This window comes from Medicago sativa, chromosome 1, assembly GCF_051527215.1.
Source record: "Medicago sativa cultivar Bolivia chromosome 1, Bolivia_mono, whole genome shotgun sequence".
Lineage (NCBI taxonomy): Eukaryota > Viridiplantae > Streptophyta > Magnoliopsida > Fabales > Fabaceae > Medicago > Medicago sativa.
Genome location: NC_140749.1, coordinates 21098461 through 21105934, shown reverse-complemented (window position 1 = coordinate 21105934; position 7474 = coordinate 21098461). Strand labels below are relative to the sequence as shown.

The 7474-nt window shown below is 30.1% G+C and overlaps 1 pseudogene across 1 annotated transcript; it reads right to left on the bottom strand.

The window, feature by feature from the left end:
- Positions 1–21: 21 nt before the first annotated feature.
- LOC146953550 (B3 domain-containing protein REM9-like) lies at positions 22–5914 on the bottom strand (annotated as a pseudogene). The gene is made up of 5 exons (XR_015010671.1): positions 5832–5914; positions 1424–1537; positions 1078–1349; positions 872–967; positions 22–488 (listed from the first exon to the last, which is right to left on the bottom strand). The product of XR_015010671.1 is annotated as a B3 domain-containing protein REM9-like (transcript).
- Positions 5915–7474: the final 1560 nt, after the last annotated feature.

Sequence of the window (7474 nt, the reverse complement as noted above, 5' to 3'; positions counted from 1 at the left end):
AAAAACATTACAAACAATCCATAGAGCAAAAGTTCAAAGATTGACACGATACAGCTTAGATTCAAATGAAATACAGATGTTTGCAATAATAGAATACAATAGAATATAAATGTTCAACTAATGGATTCTTGGAGAACAAACAGCTAATGGATTCTTTCCTGCAATTGAAACATCAAACACAAATTTCCGTTCATCAATCAACTTAAGGAGACAAGTATCTCCAATCTCCACTTTGCATTCTTTCATAAATTTTCTCCATCCCTTACTGAATCTGCAGCCATGAATACTCTCATAATAATTCACTTTTACAAACCATGACTTCCTCCCCATTTTCAACTCCACAATATTTTCATGACATCCTCTTTCCATAAACTCCTTCGGTACATCTCTATCTATATATGTAACTATATTTTATGTAATTAATCCTACCGGGGCTGTGTTCTTCACCAAAACCTTGAATGTCTTATGCTTCATCACATCAGGACCTTCTGTACATGCATAACAAAATGATAGTATCTAATATAATTTTTTTAACACCCAAAAAAATTAGATATATTTGAATAGATTTATAGTTAGGTTCTAAACTAACAGAAAAAATTGAATACCGGATAAGTTAGGTCTATCACTAACTAACAAAAAGTTCAACAAGATAAATTAAAATTATTTCAAATTCACGGGTATTTTTTTAAATTTAAGATTAAGGATATACAATTAAAAAATTAGTCCAAAAACTAATAAGTTATTCATAAGTTTGAAGACCAAATTAAAAATTATATATATGATAGTTCAAAGAACTATTTAAAAGTTACAAATATTTCAAACCCATTTACAATTATAAAATTTAAAAAACTATAAAAAGTTAGAAGAATACCCTCAAGAAAATTTCCTTTTGGATGGCTCATAGAAGTTTCTCCAATGTCTTCCTTCTTTACAACACTACTATGACAAGAGACCCCTTTTTTATAACCTTATCATGGACAAAAGAAATAAAGAAAAATAGATTTTAATCAAATATCAAATAAAAAAAATTATAACATACAAAAAAAACAAATAAAAAAGAAAGAAAGAAAGAAACACCTAGTAATTTCTTTGGGCTTGGTTTCTTGGCACGAGTAATAGTAACAATGAATAAAATTGGTCTTCTTTGAATCATCTCAAATTTACAAACATCATCAACTTGCAAATTATATTTTTGCCTGAATATTTTCCAACCACCTCCCATACAAGAGTTTTCCTTGGTATCATAATACCTTAAACCCACTTCCACACTCCTTTCATTACCAACTCTTATTGTTGCAGTCCCTTTAAAATCTTTCAAGTGTTCTCTTGAAAACTCACTTGGTAACCACGGTTTCAAATCATGGATTATCAGAGATATTAATTAAAACTAAAATTAATAGATACTTTGTATAGCAAACTTACCAAGTGATAGCCATTGGCGTAAGATTGTGTCATTATAACTTGAAAAGAGGGATTCTCATTAACAGCTTCGGATGTTGGATATTTTCTAGCCTTCTTCACCATGGCCACTTTGTTACTACCTGCAAAGTTTAAAGAGATATAATAATCTATTTTGTTTAGGCATTAACTATTTATTATACATTTGATGTAGAGATTATTTTAAGATGATTTTACGAAAAACCAAATATATAATTTTTATCATAAAAAAAATCACATATTTTTCTACCAAAAAAAGTCACATATTTTTATATAAAAAGAATCTACCAAAAATTATCTGAAAATAAAACCAACTAAATCTGCTTCATAATTTATGCACTTCAAGACAACCTTTCAGACAAAAAATTGCAACAAACCATTGAATAAGTCTTAAAAGTAATTATTTATATTCTATAAAACAAATGATTTATTTTAAAAAATTGAGTAACAGACAAACCTTAGTCTACCAAATGAGTAATTTCTAGCTAAAAAAAAACAGAGAAAAATCCCTGAGAAATTTTGTTTGGTAGTGTCAAAATCCATACTTGCTTTTCTTTTGCCATTTCTGGTCCTTTGAGCTTGCTTTGCCATTTCAACTTCATCAGAACCCTCATCACTCTCTTCATCACTTTCTTCACCTTCTTCTGTGGCTTCATCATCACTTGATTCATCACTTTCTTGAACTTCTTCTGTGGCTTCATCATCACTTGACTCGCCTTCTTCAGTGGAGGATGAGAATCGATGGAGAAGAAGATCAGAGATGAAAATAGAGAAACGAGAGAGCGCCATGGAACAACGACCCTAAAAGGTGGCGCGTTGAATCAGAGAAGACTGAGTGTGGAATCGAAAACAAAAGATAGAAATTAAACTAAATTAAAATTTATTTATTTTTAAATAAAAGAACTGAATGAATATTTAAAAAACATGGCTGAAATTATATATGTCGTTTTTATTTTTTATTTTTATAGTTTATAATTAAGTTTCTATGAATCCTATTATGATCATCAGCTCATCAATGTAACATGCATGAAAATTATATACTATGGCCGTTAATGTAACATGCATGAAAATTATATACTATGGCAGTTGGCATAGTCGAGCTTCAAGAATTCAACGGCATGGACCTTCCGGCTCAAGCGATCAAAAGACGATTTGAAACTGTTCGATTCCGAACATTTGAGTTCAGTTTGATAACTAAAATTCGATTTCGTTTGTTTTTTTTAAAATATTTTTCAATGGTACCAATAATAACATTTCGTTTCAGTTCGGAATAGTTCAGTTCAATTTGAAACAGTTCGGTTCAATTCGAAATGCAAACAGTTCGGTTCAATTCTTTTAAATTTAGCAAATAATCCAGTTTTCATCTCGAACTGAACCATGCCCACCCTTAAATATAGATATGATCATATGAAAAACATATTAAAACAAATAATATAAATACTAGTTTTTTTTTTTGACAAAATATAAATATTAGTTTTACAATGCACAACTTATGTAGCACTTGCATGGCATCGTCGTGATTTTACAAAAGAGTAATGATATTTTGACATCAATTTGATGACAATTTTGTTGACAACTTTGTTTTTCTCACTTCTTATTGGTCAAAAACAATGGAGAGAGAAAAAGGAAGAGAGAGGATAACAACATCATGTGAGTATGAGAGAGAAAGTTGTCCAAAAGTTGTCAAAAAGTGGTTGTCAAAATATCATTTCTCTTTACAAAAACTACATGTAACTTTTACAATACCCCCGCTCAATTTTATTTTATTTTTTACAAAATTATAATGGTCCGTTGTGATTTAAACTTCTCTAATACCAAACATGCTCGTACTCAATCGTGGTAGATCCCTTGATGTATAAGTTTCTTTATAACTTAGGGCCCGTTTGGATTAGCTTATTTTAGAGATTATATAAAACAACTTATGCAAATAAATAAGTTTTTAAGTATTATTTATAAGTTTTTAAGGTAGTTTATGAAAAAAATAGTTTATGAAGATATGAATTTTGTTAGTGAAAATTTATAAATTAAAATAAAAACTTATTTATTTACATAAGCTATTTTTCATAAGCTCAAAATAAGCTCAAACCAAACGGGACCTAAATTGTTTTGGCTTTGGTGTAAGGGGGTGAAATTGATTGCTTAAAGACGTAAATTTCATTTTTATCTTGCCATTTCTTGTCCTTTGAGATTGCTTAGATACATCACCCACTTCCACATTTTCTTTAGTTGCTTCTTGTGTATCTCTAACAACTAATTCATCAACAGATTTTATATTGGAATAGTTTACTTCTAAATATTGGCACCAAATATTTTAACCTTGAAATATGATCCACCTATGTATTTAAAAGTTAAAAGATATCCATATTTAAGAGACTTTGAAAAAAATTTCCCAATTTTTTTAAAACAAATTATCACCATTACTCTCCACCGAAAATAAAATATATCTTGTTGAACACCATTTGAGAGTCTAAGAGCAACTCCAATGTTGTTCTATCCTATGTTCTTGTGGCCATAAGAACTTGTTTTTATGTTCTATACCATTGGAGTGGAATGACGTGGATGCCATGTTGGAGAACGGTTCTTCCTAAAGAACATTGGAGAACACTGACGTGAAGGACCCACTTAAAATAAATTAAGAACAAACATTGTATTTTTGCATTGGAGTAAAACTACATAGTTGTTCTTGAATTTCCATGTGGCAATGATGGACCCACCAAAATGCTTGAAGAACATAAATTTTGTTCTAGCATTGTAGATGCTCTAAGGAGTATTGGGTTTGATATTCCATACCAAAATCTCTCCACATATTCCTTTGGAATCGTCTGCAACAAGATATACACAAATATACTAATATTTTTAAATCACACATTCTAACCAATATGGAATCAATTGGGAAGAGAGAAAATAAAATTGAAGAATTGATTTGCTATATGATTTTTCGATGAAAGGTAAAACTTGAGATATGGGTGTTGCAAGAATTGAATGTTGTGTCACACGTTTTACTTTTTGTATTCTAGTTGGATAATTTGATTTGCCTTCTTTCATTGAAGATATTGTTGGATTGGAACTATATATGTTTGATTTCGTTTCGAAAAATGATAGGTTGACACATTTTTAGCTTGTACACCTTTGTACCATCCTAGAAAATTTTAGTTAACCAAATATATGGTCTGTGTGACCATATTTTATCAGTTGCATGACCGCTATTTTTTTCCAGAATTTAGAATTTATGCGTGAAAAAATTGCAGCTTAAAAAGTTGTTTATGACGAAATGCAAGCTATGGTACGACGAAATGCAAATGGTCAGTATGATCATTTTTCAACTTCTAAATTTTGGAAAAATAGTGGTCACACAACTGAAAATATGTGTTCACACAGACAATATATTTGGTTAACTGAAATTTTCCAGAGTAGTACAAAAGTGTACAACTTAAAAGGTGTCAACCTATCATTGCTCTTTGGTTTCATTGTGTTGCAAGGAGTAAAATCAAAAAAATATTTTTATCCGGATTATTATCAAAACACTTGATATTTACAATAACCATTTGCATTTCAAGTCAAAAGATTAATAGATATTGTTGTACCATGTACAAATTTGAGTTTTATTTTCATCAATATTCAATAAGTTTTATTATTGTTCCTTGGTAGACGTTGTAATGTTGTATCTCATTAATATTCATGGTACATGGAACAAAAGCTTGTAACTATTTTGACTAGTTTGATGATGAATAAATGAATACCAGAGCCAAGGAAGTCATATTGTCTTTAATGAAGGAAATTGATGAGCTAAAGAACATGAAGACTTAAAATAGTTCATCTATCATGGAACAAAAATAAGTAATATTATTGTCACCAAAAAAATCAACATAAGTATTAAAGGGACTAAAACCAGCCAAAGGGAGAAATCTCAAGAAGATGAAGAATTTCACCATGACTAAAATCAAACAATTTTTTTTAACTACTAATAAAAAAACAATATATTTGCATGTACTAAAATATCTTCAAGCCTTGTTTCCAAAGAATCAAATACAGATATATTTTAGCACATTACACATTACCAACAATCATAGAACAAAAATCCAAAGGCTAATACGATACTTTTTAAGTTCAAATCAAATACATTATACAGATAGATGTTTACAATACCAAAACACATATTTTTATATAAAATAAAAAGCATCTATAAAAAATGATCTGAAAAGAAAACTAACTAAAACTGCTTCTCAATTTATGCACTTCAAAAAGTTGCAACAAAGCATGAATAACTCTTAAAAAATAATTATTTCTATAAAAACAAGTGATTTATTTTTAAAAAATGGTGCAACAGATAAGCCCCGTAATCTAATACTAAATGAGGAGTAATTTCAAGAAAACATCATTTCAGAAACTTCAACCTTGAGAATTTTTGTTGGATAGTGTCAAAATCCATATTCATTTTTCTCTTGCCATTTCTTGTCCTTTGAGCTTGCTTTGGCATTTCTCATCACTTGATTCATAATGAATATGGATTTTGACACTATCCAACAAAAGCCAAGAGATATATATCTGGAACATGTTGAACCAACATGTTGGGCTAAGGCTTAAAGAAGTGAGGTGAAAGATATTTTGAGTGTTATAAATCATGTGAAGTGTGAATGTTATAAAGCCGATGGATTGGTCGTGTGGTTGGTGAAGGATTTAAGAACGTGAAGTGAGGTTAGGTGCTTGGGAGTTAATTTTGGAGTAAATAGGCGACTGCCACAATATACGATTAGAAGCAAAACATTTAGGATAAGTGACAATAATTCAAAAGATATATAAGCCACAAATAGAACACCATTTAATTGAAATCATAAAAGCAAATCAATTTTTACCAATTGATTCTATTTCAGTGAAAGTTGGTTTACTATATCTTTATTCAAGCTTCATGCGTCTAATCAAATTTAACAGGCATGCATGCATGCTTGATGATCCAACAGTCCAACACTGCACACATTCAAAAACACATTTGATTAGAATTCTAGACAACAAAAATGAAAATAAGGTAACTCATTTTTTTTCAAATGCGAACTTTTTTCTCTTCCTCTCTCTCAAGAGCCGTCACCAAAACCCTAGTTTTCTTCTCCTTCATCCATCAAAGAGGGGTGATTTAGGGTCAATTTTTGACCCAAAATCACCCCTCTAACTTGTTTTCCTCTTTCCCTTTTATTTAAATAAGTGATTTTCACATCTATTTCGTTTTTTATTTTGTGATTTTGTCGTCTTCGTGCGACGTTAGTTTGTTCGTCGTCTTTGTGCGACCTTGTTTGTCTTTTTGTTTCTCTCAGGTATTTGATCGGTTCAGATTGTTAGATCAGCTTTGATCCAGTGCAGATCCAATCAATGATTTTGGTGTCATCCACGTTGCAGATCCGGAGACATGGTTATTCCGGTGATTTGAATATAGTCATACTTGTAGGCATTTGTACTTTGCCGTTTTATGCTATTAACATGGATACTGTGAGTATGTTCACAGATTCATCCTTTTTGTTTTTAGCGAATTTGCACTATATCGATGTACTCTATCAATTTGAATGAATGAATATCATTTGTTTTTGTCAAAAAAAAAAAAAAACACATTTGATTATTACTAAAAATAAACTATCTACTACGACTACTAGTACCATTATTTTCAGTTTTAGGATTATGTCTCCTAATCCTTAATTAATTAGAACCGAATGTCTATATTACTCCCTCCGTCCCGAATTAATTGAGCCCTTGGCTCATTTCACACTTATTAAGAAAAATGTATAAATAAAGGGGAAAGTGGAATATATTGAATTGGGAATGATGAAAGTAATACTATTAATTAGAGTTATAAAGGGGAAAAGGTGAAATATATTGAATTGGGAATGATGAAAGTAGTATTGAAAATTGAAATGACTCAGTTATTTTGGGACATTTTTTTTTAGTAAATGACTCAGTTAATCCAGGACGGTGGGAGTATTTAATTTTTGTTATGTAGTTTATATTTAACTTTCTGTGAATCATATAATATGTTCAGCTCATCAAAGTAACA